This window comes from Microcaecilia unicolor, chromosome 2, assembly GCF_901765095.1.
Source record: "Microcaecilia unicolor chromosome 2, aMicUni1.1, whole genome shotgun sequence".
NCBI lineage: Eukaryota > Metazoa > Chordata > Amphibia > Gymnophiona > Siphonopidae > Microcaecilia > Microcaecilia unicolor.
In genome coordinates, this window is record NC_044032.1 from 235,699,010 (window position 1) to 235,715,444 (window position 16,435).

General features: G+C 43.9%; 1 protein-coding gene across 5 annotated transcripts in view; it reads left to right on the forward strand.

The window, feature by feature from the left end:
• GLIS3 (GLIS family zinc finger 3) overlaps nucleotides 1-16,435 on the forward strand; it is a 680,540-nt gene that overhangs the window by 139,909 nt on the left and 524,196 nt on the right. The window lies entirely within an intron of this gene.

A 16,435-nucleotide genomic window follows, 5' to 3' on the forward strand; every position in this document is an offset into this window, starting at 1 on the left:
ACCATGTTCTGTAGTCTAAAATATAAAATTCCAAATGCATTAAAGTAGGAGTATGTTTCACTGATCTATATAGGCACAGAAGAAGAACAAATTCCCCACATTTCAGCAAAGCGAAACAATGTCCAGTAGGAGTTACCATGAAGGAGAGAAATCAAGTGGAACAAGGTATCCTTTATTTGAGGTGAATCAATTTCTGAAGGACTTGACACGGGCCATGTTTTGGCATAATTGCCTACATCAGGAGTCCAATAAACACAAGAAACTATAAAAGCAATGAGTAAAAACATAACCAAAGTATAAAATTCCTTGTGTTCATTGGACTCTAGATGCAGGCAATTACATCAAAATATGGCTCATGTTGAGTCCTTCAGGAGTAGATGTTTTGAAAATTTAAATTAATCTTAAATAAAGGATACCTTGTTCCATTTGATTTTCCTCGTTTATGATCATTCCTACTGGACATTGTTTCATTGATCTATACAACATACTCTATACTTTCATCATGGAAGAACAATTAGAGATGTATAAAAAAGTAATTACAATTAAGAAAGCAAATGTCTTGATTTTGTAAGTCTTCATGCCTTTTCACAAGAGCGTTAAAAAATGGGCTTAGCATGTTTTAATGTGAGACTTTCCTGCATGTTAAACCCTTTTCAATGATGCATAAAATAGAGCTTTTTTCTTTTTGCAGGTCCCGCGCTAATTTTTCCATTAGCGTGAGATCTGCAAAAAATTAATGCAGGAGCATACTGCCTTCTTATGTGTGACTAGCTATTTATTTATTTATTTTTATATTTATATCCTGCTTTAACTAAAGCAGGTGACAATAATTAACAGACGTGGAAGGGCATAATCGAACGCGAACGCCCATCTACATGGGCGTCTATCTCCGAGAACGGGTACATGAAGGGGCGGGACAAACCCTATTTTCGAAAATAATGGGCGTCCATCTTTTTTCCGATAATACGGTTTGTGCCAGCCAAATGCATCGGATTTGTGCGGATTTGAGCTGGGCGGTTTCGTTTTTCAGCGATAATGGAAACCAAAGGCGCCAGCTCAAAAACAACCAAATCCAAGGCATTGGTTCATGGGAGGGGCCAGGATTCATAGTGCACTAGCCCCCTCACATGCCAGGACACCAACCGGGCACCCTAGGGGGCACTTGCAACAATTTAAAATAAACAGTTAACTACCTCTGAAGTCCATAGCTCCCTTCCTTTGGGTGCTGAGCCCCCCAAATTCCCCCCAAAACCACCTGCCCACAACTCTACACCATTACCATAGCCCTTATGGATGAAGGGGGGCACCTACATGTGGGTACAGTGGGTTTTGTGGGCGGTTTGGAGCGCTCCCATTTACCACCACAAGTGTGACAGGTGGGGGGGGGGGGGGGATAGGCCTGGGTCCACCTGGCTGAAGTTCACTGCACCCACTAACAACTGCTCCAGGGACCTGCATACTGCTGTGATGGAGCTAGGTATGACATTTGAGGCTAGCATACAGGCTGGAAAAAAAGTTGTTAAAGTTGTTTTTTTTTGGGTGGGAGGGTGTTAGTGACCACTGGGGGAGTCAGGGGTGGTCATCCCCGATTCCCTCCGGTGGCCACTTTTTTGGGACTTGTTCGTGAAAAAAAAGGGTCCAAAAAAGGTGACCCAAATTCACGCTAAAAACACCTTTCTTTTATCGTTATCGGCCAAGGACGCCCATCTCTCCTCGGCCAATAAACACACCCCAGTCCTGCCTTCACCACACCTCCGACATGCCCCCGTCTACTTTGGCCATTTCCGCAACAGATTGCAGTTGAAGACGCCCAAAATCGGCTTTTGATTATACCAATTTGGACACCCACGGGAGAAAGACGCCTATCTCCCAATTTGGGTCAAAATATGGGCGTCTTTCTCTTTCGAAAAAAAGCTGGATAGTAAAACCATAAAAACTTACAATAAACCTAATAAAATTCAGACAGTCCAAATGGCAGTGACTAATGTCCTCCACTATCATTCCAAAAATGCCTTCACATAATAGTGAGCCTTCAAGTACTTCTTAAACTGAGAAACATTTGCACATAGTTAGTTGTTTCTTCCATTAAAGGTTTGGGAAATATGACCAGCAGCATTCAAGATAGGTAAAAGGATGTTTCAAATTTTTTTTGTTAGACCTCTGTTGTTATCACTAGATCAGGTTTCTTTCAGTTCTCTTACTAGTGGTGGCAAGTGTCTCCCACAAAGGCTTCAACCGTTTTTGATGATAAACTTGAGTAGCAACTGAAAGAAATATCGGTGAATCTGGAAGACGTACTGTCCTTCTTTGTTAAACTGTACAGCGCTGCGTAACCCTAGTAGCGCTTTAGAAATGTTAAGTAGTAGTAGAAGTATTTCACGCAGCTTGGTAAAAGATCCCTTAATGAGCCATTAATAGCCAATAATTCAGAGCTAACAATCAATTATTGTCATTAATTGGCAATAATTTGAAGATGTGCATGCAACTGCCTATGCGCGATTCGTATCTACTTCTCATGTGCAACTGAAAAGGAGGTGTGTCCTTGGGAAGGGCATGGGTGGGTTAGGGTGTTTCCAACAGGTGGATGCACTGTTACAGAATGCTGCCATTTCCATGCTTAAGTTGGGCACCAGAATGAAACCAGATTTCAGCTGGCGTAAATCTGGTGCATAAAGTTAGGTGACCCTTATTGAATAGTGTTTAGCGCTGATTTTTTTTTTTATGCCTAACTTTGAGGCCTTTTTACTAAGCTGCGTAAGGGACTATGCACATACAGCGCAGACCAAATCAGCGCTACCATCCAGCTAGCGCTTGAGCCGGGCGATAGTTATGAATTTGGCGTATGCTGAAAACATGCGGTAGAAAATATTTTCTATTTTTGACTGCAGCGTGCCTACCCAGCAGTAAACAGCAGTTAGCACACACTGCATGCTTACTGCCCGGGTAGAACATGAGACCTTACCACTAGGTCAATGGGTGGTGGGAAGGTCTCAGGCCGAAAGTGTACGCACGCTGGCTTTAATTTCAGCACACGTCCGTTTTTGGCACCTTTAAAAAAGGCCCTTTTTCCTAGACACGGTAAAAAATGGCCCAGCACGTGCCCAAAACTTGCACCCACACTACCGCAGGCCATTTTTTTAACGTGGCTTAATAAAAAGGCCCCTAAGGGTGCAATTTACTGAACCCAGCCCTGAATGTATGTTAACGAATGCACATCTTCAGATCTACTTGTCACAGCAAATCCATAACCAAATAGCAGGTGTTTAAAGACAGACCTTTTTTGGAGGGGGGGTGGAGGTGGAGAGAAGAAATATTACACTTGATAGGCATTAACGGATTACATCCATTCTAGGTTTTGAGAAGCTGCTCTTTTCAGTTCATGCAACTGAATAAAAGATGTTTGGTAAGCGTCACAGGAAGATATGGCTGCATTCAAAAAAATTTTTTTTTCAAAGGGACTAAGCGAAAATTATAGAGCTAAGAAAAAGATCAAAGATCAAACTGCTTGCCGCATTGACAAATCTAATTTTTAACTACTTGGAAACTTGTTTTAACCCCAGCTAGAGCTGCAGCAAGGTATCTGTCACTTTGGTACAGAAGATTGTGTCTCTAGGGATGGCTCATATCTGCTGAATGCTTCTTGCACAATTAAGTGTGTTTATGAGGTAGGTGTCATTGTAAGTTATTTGGCTGCACATTCTGGCTGTCCCAAGCCAGGTTGCTTGAGCAAACCTATTATCAGTATAGGAAGCAGCATGATTTACTGTTTACTACATCATTACAAATAAACCGTATTACGTTGTGGCAGATCCAAATGCTCTTTCACTAGTTGCAGTTTGTATTAGAGGTAATTGTGAAAAACAGAGATCTTTAGCTGCTTTATTGCTTTATTGGATTCTTCTTCTAAATTACAATTCTCTTAGTAGGTTTTTAACAGTTTCCTGTATATATTTTTATTTATTCGTTTTTTTTGTATCCCCGCATTTTCCAAAACGTGTTTGGTTCAATGAGGCTTACATCGTAACAATAACAGTAGAATCTTAATAATTTGACTTCATAACTGATTTAAACAGTATCATGAATTAAACTTACCTAAAAGCAGGCAAAGGCTGATAATAAAACTTAAATAATTTTAACTGCTGTGAAGTAAGTAGTGACTAATGGTCTAACATAGGTATTTCTAAAAAGTATAGTACAGTGGAGCGAGATCAAGAAGGGAAACTGCCACCACCACCAACAAAAAACCCTAAAGAACATAAATTGACATATTTTTATTGGGCTAGCATAATACATTTAGAGGCCCCTTAGCAGCGCTAAAAAGTAACCTTCACCCTGAAAATGCCTGTACACCACACATATATGAGTGTTTTATTGTCAGTGTGCTTACTTAAATACGCAATTTTAGATTTTAGCCTTCTAAAATGTCCTCCAAAATGTGTTCAAATGCACTTTAATTAATAGTTTTAACACACTTCCATTACCTCGGTATGCACTGAACTGTGGTAATTGAGTACCATGATAATCAGTAAGTACCACTAAGGGGGTCTTTTACTAAAGTGCACTCTGTTTTTGCAAAAATTTAAATGTGCTAACTGCAAAAGCTGTGAAGTAATTGGTAGGAGTGTACCCAGCTTGCCCGCTGCAATAACCGCACTGAAAACTGCACTAGATGCTTAAATTTCGTTGCAGTTAACAGGGGCAGCCCAACCATTAGGCCACCTGTGGCGGGGGCCTCAGGCATCACTCTTCTCTTTCGGGAGCAGCATCTTTCCCTTGCTTCCTCCACCCTGTTCCCCGAGTTTACCTTCTTTTTCATGTTCCAAAAAGCTGGTGGCAGCAGCGATTCCCATATGTTGCCCTGCCACTGGCACCCACCTCTTCTCTTTATTGTGCCTGCCTCTCTGATGTAACTTCCTGTTTCCTCAGAGGCAGCCGCAGTAGAGAAGAGGCCGGTGCTGGCGGAAGGGCAGCATATGGGAATCGTTGCTGCTGCCGGCTTTTGAAACATGAAGAAAGAATTAAACTTGGGGAACGGGGTGGAGGAAGGAAGGGGGAGATGCCAGAATTTGGCCTGGTGGGGGGGCACGGCAGCATCTCAGCCCTGCCTCAGGCTACGTCTTGCCTTGGGCCATCTCTGGCAGTTAGCACAGAGGCACTTTGCACCTCCTGTTGAGGATGCACAAAGAGAATCCCTCAGTGGTTTCTACTCCCCCCCCCCCCCCACCCAAATGTGAAACTGGAAAGTTTCAGGAACTATGGACAATCATGGTACTAAATTGTTTTTTTTTTTCTTAATTGATTTCTTATATACCACTTGTGAGCCCAAAGGCTGTTGAAGTGGTGTGCATTCAGGTGCACGCACTATTTTTCTGTCCCTGGAGGACTCACAATTTAAAAAACTAAAAAAAATAACAAGGAACTGCAGTGGGATTTGAACTAGGGGCCCCAGTTGTTCAGCCCACTGCTCTATTAAGCTACTCCTCCAGGGTGTTTTACAACATGGATGTTCCTATGTTGCCACAATGATGTCCATTCATAGTTTGGCCATTTCATTTTGTAAAATGAATGTTTATATTGGACGTAACCAGCACATGGATTTTCATTTCTCATATATCTTAGAGCAGGCTGTATGCTGGCAAATCCTATTCTAAAATATTAGCACTACCAGTGACATACTGACCTGGGCATCCTTATTCTGATTTGGACGTCCTTACTAAAATGCTGTTCATAGTAATGTAAAATATGTGGTTTATGATTCTTTCTAGCATGAGAGGTTTTTTTTTTATAAAGAAACAGGTGAGATTTATGTCGTTGGGCCTAGCTAGTGCCAGAGGATGTTGTAAAAGCAGCATATCTGAGTTTAAGAAGAGGTTTGGACAAAAATAAATGAATAAATATGTTTGGACAAGTTCCTTGAGAAAAAAATCCATAAACCGCTTTTAAGGTAGACATGGGGGAAATCCGCTACTTATTCCTGGGGTTGGTAGAATGAATCTTGCTACCCTTGGGGTTCTATCAAGGACTTATGACCTAAATTGGCCTCTGTTAGAAGCAGGATATTAGGATAGATGGACCTTCAGTCTGACCCAGTATGGCAATTATGTTCTAGGCTAATTATGGATATCTTTTGGACTATGTTTTTTTCTTGTTGTTATTCATAAATTAATTCAATAAAATTATAGATAGATAGATAGATAGATAGATAGATAGATAGATAGAGAAGGAAAAAGTTGTTTGGGCTTTAGTCTGCTTCAAATAGAAGCCCAATGTGTGCACTATGCTGTTACCTTTGTGAGAACGAAAGCCTGAGAAATAATTTTGAGATGATAGACTAGTTAAGATTAAAATCCAACACTACCTAAGGGAGAAACTTGGGATGAGTATGCAGTACTATCCTGTTGTTAAAGAATTTGGTGTAAGCTGAACAAGTTACTAGAAACTGGAGCTTACTCACTCTGCACATTGAAGTCGCCATCACCAAAAATAAGACCTTCCAGGTCAGGAACTTCAGTTCATAGGTATTGAGCTGCTCAAGAGAGCTTTTATCATTTAGGTTAATACCACATTGAAGTCCTATGACACTGGAGAAGGCTTTGATAAAGCAAGCCCCACATGAATTGAACAAATAAAGGCCAAACAAATGGGTTTCCTTTCTACATGCTGATGATAAGTAGCAGTCATACTAAGGTGTCCCCTAATGGTACTTTTAAAGCCTAATTCAGACAAATGTGGAAAAGTATTCCGTTTTTTTTTGTGGGACAGGAAAAAGAGTCTAGGGACCTTCCGTCACAAGATGGAAAGCTTCTTCACTTTAAATCTCTAGGACCTTCTGGTGGACTCTGTCCTGTTTCCCTCTCTGTCTCTAACTTAAATGGAATAGTATCATTCATTTCCCTTACAAAATCAGTGAATGAGAGCTCTTTAGTGGGGACTTTCTTTTCTCATGTGGGGGAGATGGGGTCCGATGGTAAGCTAGTTGAAACCTCTTCAGATAAAACATCTGGTTCTCTATCAGAATCCTGGGAGCACCCAGAGTCAGACCCAGAAAAAGTAATTCAAAGGAGAAGCCTGGGTCTACTGACACTGGAGTCAGGTCTTAGGCATAGACATCAAGGCAGTGAGGATCTCTGATGCCTTTGTGAATCTTCCTCTCCCAATGCACCAGAGATCAACAGCAGTGTGGCAGAGATTGACTCTGAGGCAGTGCGTGAGTTTCAAGGACTGGCTGGATGTCTCTTTACATTTATACTGATGGTGCTGAAGCTGCAGCATTGTGACAAGCAAAGAAGCATTCCATTTGTTTATCAAATCTCCACATTACCGGCTCCTGGAAGGTTGCCATCTACAAATGGAGAATGCAGTAGGAGTGGCCACATCCTCTTGAGTCACCTGAGGAGTAACAGAAGCTAGGTCTTGGGTCCTTAGAGGCTGTTACACTCGCCTCACTCTCCTCCCTCAGCCTACTTGCTCTCTTCTTCAGAGAACTCCTTCCACTACTGTTAATCTGATCATGAGCCCTTGTGCCTAGGCTGAGGCTTAGGAAGGACCTTGGCCAAGGCCTAGGGTAGACCAAACAGGTGCTAAGCAATACCACGGGCCACAAAGCCCCCCACACTCAGGACAATCATCAAGCTCCACGAGTAAAGGGAGATAGACCACTCAGGTGGGCTGCAAGGCCGATCCGGAACCCACTTGTACAGAGTCCAAGCATATGGGCCACAAGGCCAAACTGGAATGGAATCATAAACTAGGGAAGGGAAAAGAACAACGAGGGGTCCCCGAAGGGACTGGAGCTCAAGCAATGCACACAGCGCCAGCCAGTGACACAAAGGGAAGGGTAACAGACAAAACTGGCAGCGCTCACAGAAGGCAAATACCAAGCTCTGCAGATAAAGGGTTAACACTGAGTAAAGGGAAACTAAACAAACCAAGCAGGAACGAGCTTATTACGGACAGAAAGGCTGCCCAACAGAAATACCAAGCTTGTGGGCGAAACACAGTCTGTGTCGGGTGTTTATTTCTCCAATAAAGTCTTATTAATAGCACCTAGTGATCTGCTCTTTTGTTTGCTTCCACAGACACTCCTTTGACTTAGACACCTGGCCAGAATGAAGAACCCCCAGTGATACGCCCCCTCCAGAGAAGGCCCCCACATGTGGTCAATAACCAAGTGTCCCCCTATTCATATGTCCCCCCAGAAGCTCCACCCCCAACCTACTCCCTTGGCTTCCTGAAGCTCCCTGGTGTCTAGTGGGACAGGAGCAATGTCCACCTGTTTCCATTTCAAAGTGTGAGCCATCCAAAATAGCTACTGAGACCTACGGTGGTAACCTTGAGTTATTTAAGTTAGGGTTGAGGCTTCCATATATGGGCATTTGAAAATCTGACCCCTAGTAGTAATACCATGATATTACCACTAGAGGTCATGGCAGCCATTTTGGATGGCCTGAATCTCAAGGCAGGAGCAAGTGGACATTGCTCCAGCTCCTCTAGACACCAGGGATCCTTAATAAGCACACACTGAGAGGTAGGGGGATCTGGGGAGAGGAGGATTTAATTAGGTTGTACCACAGTGTGTGTTTGGCTTCAGAGAAACTTCCACATTTTGCACTGTTGCCAACATATGGGGGCATATGCTGGGGATGGCTTAAACAGGGGGTGGTGTGCCATAGGGGTGTCTTTATCCTCAGAGGGGGCTGTGCCATGGGGGGTCTTCATGTTAGGAAGATTCATCATCCTGGGGTGGTCTGTTTCATAGGGGGGTCCATCTCTTGGGGTATCTGTATTGTGGCAGGGTCTGCTTCAAGGGAGAGTGTCTATGCTGTGTGTGAGAATGGTGGTGGTGGTGGGGAGAATGGGCATCAGTGAGTACTGATGCCTTCACAACAGACAGGGGGAATTGGGGAAATTATAGAAATAGATACATACAGCTGCATCTACAGCAGGCACTCGGACATGCCTCAGGACACTGTAAATGCCAAGGTCTATACATATGTGGGATTCCTTTTGTGAAATATCGATTCCATGTCTGTATTGTAGGCTCATCTCTATCCACCGTATCCATATCCCCTTGCCATCTAAACACTCAGCTTCTCCACATGTGAATGTCTCCCCTTGTTTTGAAATGACATTTAAATGTCTAGGCCTCTCCAGACATTTAAATGCTGCCATTTGTATGTAGGAATGCTTCTAAAATAAAGGGCAGATAAGGGAAATCCTTTACTAAAAAGGCGCCTAATCTGAATGCTGCCAAATCTGACAGAATTAAGTAGAAATCTGAAAAATCTGTACAGTGAATTCTGCAGTTACAGTCATAATGAAAAGCATGTCAAGGACAGCCAAGGCACAATTTCATCACTTGTGTCATAAGTAAACATTATCTCATCTACTGGCAATATTCATTGGATCCTTATTTTTTTTGGCTTGAGTGCATAACAGTCCTAGGAAGTCCATCCCATCCTAACATTTTTGCCATGCCACTGATCTGCGTCATTTAATAGAATAGTTGAACCTCTGGCAATGGCACAACAATTAAATCACTGGAACAATGTGCTAATTATGCATTTTTTGACAATAGGTTTTAATAAGAGGGTGAAAAGTGGGCACTGAGTCTGTATTGGGACAAAGATGGTGCTTACTTGTTACTTATTGGCTTTACACTAATTCTCAAAACAAAAGCACATGCATAGTTTTGCCTTGAGTTACAAAGTATGCTTGGTCACTTGCATTTGTTTCTTTCAGCTGATAGATTTTTCCCGTAGAAAGCTAGGCATGTGAATTTGACAATATCCTTGGGTGTGCATAGTTTCACTCCTCAACCTAGGCAAGTATCCTTTGCATTTTACACAGTATATGTGAGTAAAGTGGTGTGTTAATCGCGTTAGTTCACTTTTAAAGGTAATAAAAATAAATCAAAACATGGAAAAGAAAATAAGATGGTACCTTTTTTATTGGACTAACAATACATCTTTTGATTAGCTTTCGAAGGTAACCCTTCTTCTTCAGATCGGAAATCAGCAAATGTTGACAAATATCAGAATATATAAGTGAAATGCAAAAGCATTCCAATGGCAGTCTCACAGGAAGAGGGTGGTGTGCAGTGGCGTTCCTAGGGGGGGGGGCGGTGGGTGCGGTCCGCCCCGGGTGCACGCCGCCGGGGGGGGATGCCACGGGCGCCTGCCCTCCGTTGTTCGATGCTTCTTCTCTGCCACAGAACAGGTTAGTTCCTGTTCCGGGGCAGAGAAGAAGCATCGAACAACAGAGGAAAGGCGCGCGCGGCACCCCCCCCCGGCGGCGTGCATCCGGCGGGGGGAGGGGGTTCCTTCGCGGGGGTGTCGTTTCACCGGGAGAGGGGGGTCCGCGCTGCATCGGGGGGGGCGCTGCACCCGGGGGGGGGGACAGGGCGCATCGGCGATCCGCACCGGGTGCCAGCCCCCCTAGGAACGCCACTGGTGGTGTGTGTTAGGTGAGAAACAGGGAGGACAGGGTGGGTGAGAGACAGGGAGAGATGGATTTCTGATAAGAGAGTGGCAAAGCCACTCCCTGTCTCTCACCTACCCAGCTCCCCCTGTTTCTTACCTTACCTACCCCTCTCTTTACCTGTGAGACTGTCATTGGAATGATTTTGTGTTTCACTTCTATATTCTGATATTTGTCAACATTTGCTTATTTCAGATCTGAAGAAGAAAGGTTACCTTTGAAAGCTAATCAAACAAAGTACATGGATAAATTCCAAATTTTGCCCAAGTCCACCCTTGGGAAGACCTTTTTTATGCATGTATAAAAGTTTATGTGGAATCACTACTTACATATAATTCTACCTATCTCTCTATCTATTGTGGCAAATTTTGTACAGTAGTAGTTTCTATATGTAGTTTTACTGTATAAGATTTTCTAAAATTACTCTTTCACATGAAAGATGCACACAAATATGAATATTAGGGTATTAAGTGGTCTGCAGGTGTTACCCGGGTATTGCCGTTATTCAGATGTGGTATCCAGATCCTACTTAACCTAGGACTGTACTAAGGGGTCCTTTTACCAAACTGCAGTAAAAAGGGGCTTGTGCTAGTCTCAGCATGTGTTTTTGATACGTGCTGAGGCCCCCTTTTACCGCAGTGGGTCAAAGGCTGTCTTTTTTTCTCAGAAAGAAATGGCCTTGAAGTAAGTGAACCACTTGTTGTGCGGCCATTTCAGGGGGGAGTACTTACCACCACTGCAGGGGCGTAGCCAGACCTCGGCGGGAGGGGGTTTCAGATCACAAGGTGGGGGGCACATTTTAGCACGCCTCCCCCAGCCGCCACCCTCCCCTGCCGCTGCCGACCCTCCCCCGCTGCCGCAACCACCAGGTACCTTTGCTGGCGGGAGTCCCCAGCCCCCACCAGCCATAGTCTTCTTCAGCACCGTTCTCTGGCGCATTCGCTGATCTGTGCTGTGAGTCCTGACTGACGTCCTGCATACACGTCCTGCACGTAACATGCATGCAGGACGTCAGTCAGGACCCCCGCTAGCAAAGGTACCTGGCAGCAGTGGGGGAGGGTCGGCGGCAGGAGGGGGGTTGAAAGTGGCTGGGGGGGGGGGTAAAAAGTAGAGGAGGCTAGGGCTAAATCTGTGGGGGCACATGCCCTTGTGGCCCCACCTAGCTACGCCCCTGCACCACTGATTGAGGTGGCAATAAGGGCTCCCATGCTAACCTGTTGTTAACTGGGCAGTGCATGGCGCTTCCTGATTACCGCCAGGTAAGCACCAGTGCTACAAAAATAGAAATTCTTTTTGTAGCACCAGAAATGGTTCACACTTAGCCCAGTGTTAGTTCCAGATTAGTGCGTGGCAAACCTGTTGCCATAAGCCAACCCTGTAGTAAAAGGTCCCCTAAGTTGACTGGATACCTATCTCAGTACCGCTGCTAAATATCAGTGGTGCCCAGAAAACTCATTGTGCTGCCCAGGCTGTGCCTATGGATCACCCTGGCAATATTTAGGTCAGTGCCACTGAAAATCCAGGTTACACCCGGTTAGTGTGATTAGAACTGGGTACGAGCCCTCCTACCCTATGAAATAATGCTAGATATAGACCCTGTTAAATAATGCTGGATATTAACCCTGTCATTTCTACTAATTACTTAAGTATTGCAGGAAAATAAGGCAAGACCTGAATATACTGCTGAATGCACATATTAATGTAAATGCCATGGCTGTTGTTTAAATTAAGAATGCTGGCCTGCTGGCCATTGCTACTGAATATTACCTCCAGAATCTTTATAAAGGAGAAAATATAGCAGAAGAAAGGATGTGCTGTAGCTGCTGGCAAAGATGTAGACTAGGGTTTAGCATTAAATTTACTGAACTGGTTGGCTAAATTCAAATTTAAAAAATCAGAAAGGCACATATACCATAGAGTGGTGGAAGGGCCTTTCACGCATAATACTCTTTTCCTTTTAATACGGTCGGGGTTGGATGTGGTTACTGGTACCCTGGGCTGTTGAACACACTTCCTTTTCCTTTTCAAAATTTTTTTTACCTCTTTCTCCTTTTTCTTATGGATTGTAATACTTTTCTCTATTTTCTGCCTCTTTTTATTTATTTATTTATCTATCTATCTATTTATTTATTTATTTATTTGTGACATTTATATCCCACATTATCCCAAACAAGTTTGAGTTCAATGTGACTTACAATAAACAGTATAGGATACATAACAAAGAATAATGCATAAGAAAGTAATTTGTTGTAAGAATCCAATTGTACAATACAGTATCATAAATGTACTGGGATAGCTATGGATGTTTAACATTTAGAAAATCTATTATGAATGAGAAATTGTACATGAAGGAAAGAAAAAGTTAATGGTAAATAGAGTAACAACCAATTCACGTAATAATTAATTGTTTGAGACAGGGGCGTATCTAGGTGGGGCCATGGCAGTATGGGCCCCCACAGATTAAGCCCTGACCCCCTTCTATTTTTGACCCCCTCAGCCGCAGACACCCCCACCACTTTGGACCCCCCCCCCCCCCCGCCGCCACCACCAACCCTCCCCCATCCCTGCCGCCGACCCTCCCCCGTTGCTGCCGCTGCCAGGTACCTTTGCTGGCGGGGGTCCCCAACCCCCGCCAGCCGAAGTCTTCTTCAACCCTGGTCGACTCCAGCGCCTTTGCTAATGATCTGTTTCTGACTCTTGATGTCCTGCATGCACGTCCTGTACAGGGTTACATACAGGACGTGTACGCAGGACGTCAGGAGTTAGAAACAGATCATCAGCAAAGGCACTGGAGAAGACTTCGGCTGGTGGGGGTTGGGGACCCACGCCAGCAAAGGCACTTGGTGGCTGCGGCGGCGGCAGCGATGGGGGAGGGTCAGAGGGGTCGGTGGCAGGAGGAGGGTCCAAAGTGGCAGGAGCGGTTGGGGGAGGAGGGCTAAACTGTGCCCCCCACCTCGGGCTCTGGACCCCCCTCCCGCCGACTGGTTTGAGATATGGTCGTTCTTTGTGAGACTTTGTTTGAATAGGAACAATTTGAGGATTTTGTGGAATCCAGCAAAATTATATACTATCTTACTAATTAAGGCTTGATTTAATTCTTAAAGCTAAAAACTCAGGGCCAATTTGAAAACAAAGATCTAGATGATGGCTGCCGATAACCAGTTATTAGCACTGACTGGAGTTATCTGTGGACATTCAGTGGCACTATATAGATAGTGCACTGAGGGGTCCTTTTACTAAGCTGCAGTAAAAAGTGACCTGCGGTAGTGTAGGAGTGGGTTGTGGGTGTGAACAGAATTATTTTTCAGCGCGCCTGTAAAAAAGGCCTCTTCCTCCCCCCCCCCCCCCCCCCCCCCACGAAAATGGATGTTCGACAAAATCAAAATGGTCGCACATCCATTTTGGGTCTCAGACCTTACTGCCAGCCATTGACCTAGTGGTAAAAAATTTGAGCGGTAATGACCTGCATGTGTCAGATGCCACTTGGCGCGTCTGCTACGTGCACCAGGAAATAAAAAATATTTTCAGACGCACGTAGTGGACGAGCGCCAAAAATGAAATTACCACAAGAGCCATGCAGTAGTTGGGCGGTAAGTTCATTTTGGCACACATTGGGCGCATGTAGACGCTTACGCGGCTTAGTAAAAGGGGCCCTGAGTATCCTTCCAGATTGCCTTGGCACTATCAGACAGTGCTGGAAGGTATGGAATGTGGGTGAAGGAAGACATTATCTGTAGAGCAGCAATGTTCAACCCACTTTCCCCAGGATTCTGTATATCGCACCTTAATTTCCGCATGGAAATCGAAGCGTATTCTATAACAATGTGCGTAACTTAATTGTTTAACTAGCTAATCAGCATTGTTAATTGGATGTTAACAAGCAATTATCAGCATTAATTAGCATTAAGATTTACACGCACAACTCGCTAAGCATATTCTGTAATGTGGTGTGTGTAAATTCTAAGTCGCATAGTTGAAAAGGGGGCATGGCTGTGGGCAGCGTCTGGGCGTTTTTAAATCTATGCGCATTGTTATGGAATACATCCACTCTGTGCCTAATTTAGGTATTGGGATTTATGCCAAGGAAAACATGGCATAAATGGCCATGACTAGATTTGTTCGCATGGAGAGGCACTCAGTGTAATTCTATATGTGGCGCAGAAATTTAAGCCTATTCTTTAAAAGTTAGGCATACTATAGAGAATACGCTTGAGTGTATGTTTTTTCCACGCAGAAATTTCAGGCACCATACATAGAATCTAGCACTATCTGGATAACTAGCTGGATTAAGTTAGGTCAGAACAATTGCTGATTTTATCTGGATAGCTATCTAGATCACAGTTTGCATATCGCTACTGTTTGGATAGTGGTGGACATTTGCCGTTCTACCCAGATTTTCGCAGCACTCATTATCCAGATAGTGCGATGAATATCCATGCTTAATTTATGGACCTTTTTATTAAACTGCATTAAGTGCTAACGTGTGGTTAACATGGGGAAAAAGTCTTACTGTATTTTACTGTATTTTGCCTGTCAGCGTGTGCTAATTGTACTCTATTTATTTTGTTAATTTTTTGGGTGGGGACATGTCATGGGTAGGAAGTGGGCATGGAAGTGTTATCCAGCTAGTGCGTTCACATTAGCCTGAGCCCACTGGATAATGTAGACTTAGGGGCAGCCATGTACCTACCATGGATGCCACCCGGGGTGGAGCATCTCCCTCCTCTGAGCAAGTAGGTACATGGAGCAGGTGCGCGGCTGTCAGTTCTGCCAGTCCCCTGCCCCAGAACAGGAAGTTTGCGTCAAAGGGGGCAGGGGACCGACGGAGCCAACAGCTGCTTACCTGCTCTGTACATCTCCTTGCTCTGTGCACCCGGGAGCGGACCCCACCCCCACCCCACCCTTGGTACACTAGAGCTTAGGGCTTTTACTAAGCCATGCTAAAAAGTGGCCGGTGTTGCTGTCAGTGCATGGGTTTCTTGCACGCTGTGGCCACTTTTAGTGTGGCAGTAAAATGGCCACAGTTGGTTTTTTTTATGACCACATTCTAATTTCCCCATTAGTGTGTGGCTATCACTGCCAGGAGCCCTTGTGGCCACCTATTTAGGAGGCGGTAAGGGCTCCTGTGCTACTCCTATGCTAATCAGATAGCATGTGATAATGTGCCTGTGCTACTCGGTTAGCACAGATGTGCCTACTCTCCACCCCCAGACACGCCTCCTGAGGCAAAAAATAAAAATATTTTTTTACCTCAGGAGTAGTGTGCACTGATGGCCAAACCACCGTGGGAGCCTCAGCGCATCCCGTGGTAGTGCCCTTTTACCATGTGGTAGGCCTGTGTTAGGCCTACTGTGCCTTAGTAAAAGGGCCTTATAATGAGGGAACATCTGGCATTTCTTAAATAGGAGGCAGTAAGTTCTTCCACTCTACTGTTTTGCAAATCCTGCATCTTGATTCTAAAAATTAGTGCAGGGCCTGTAACAAACTAACTGTAAAAATTCATCATATACTACCACGGCTTAGTAAAAGGGTTCCTATGTTAATAACCTAAAATATAATAAGTTGATACATGAATATTTTATAAAATTATAGCACAGTGTTATGAGAATCATTTATTTACTTCTATACATTATCCTCCGTCATAAGCTGGACATTCATGCAACTCACAAGAGGACACTCAGCGAGAATAAGATCAGACAAATGTTTTGCTTACATAGTTGTGATATTAATCAGATGCTACTGAAAACAGATCAGCAAATGCACTTACACTTAACATAATTTTATAAGCCATCGTGCTAGCTGTGGCAGGAAAAAAAGCAACAAAGCCTTCAAACTGGAACATTTATAAAGCTGAATGAATGTATGCATCCAATATTAGATTAACTGTTTTAATCATTTTGTACTTAAAATGCAATAAACTTTGAATGATTCATTTTGAAATTTATCTCTCTTCTGT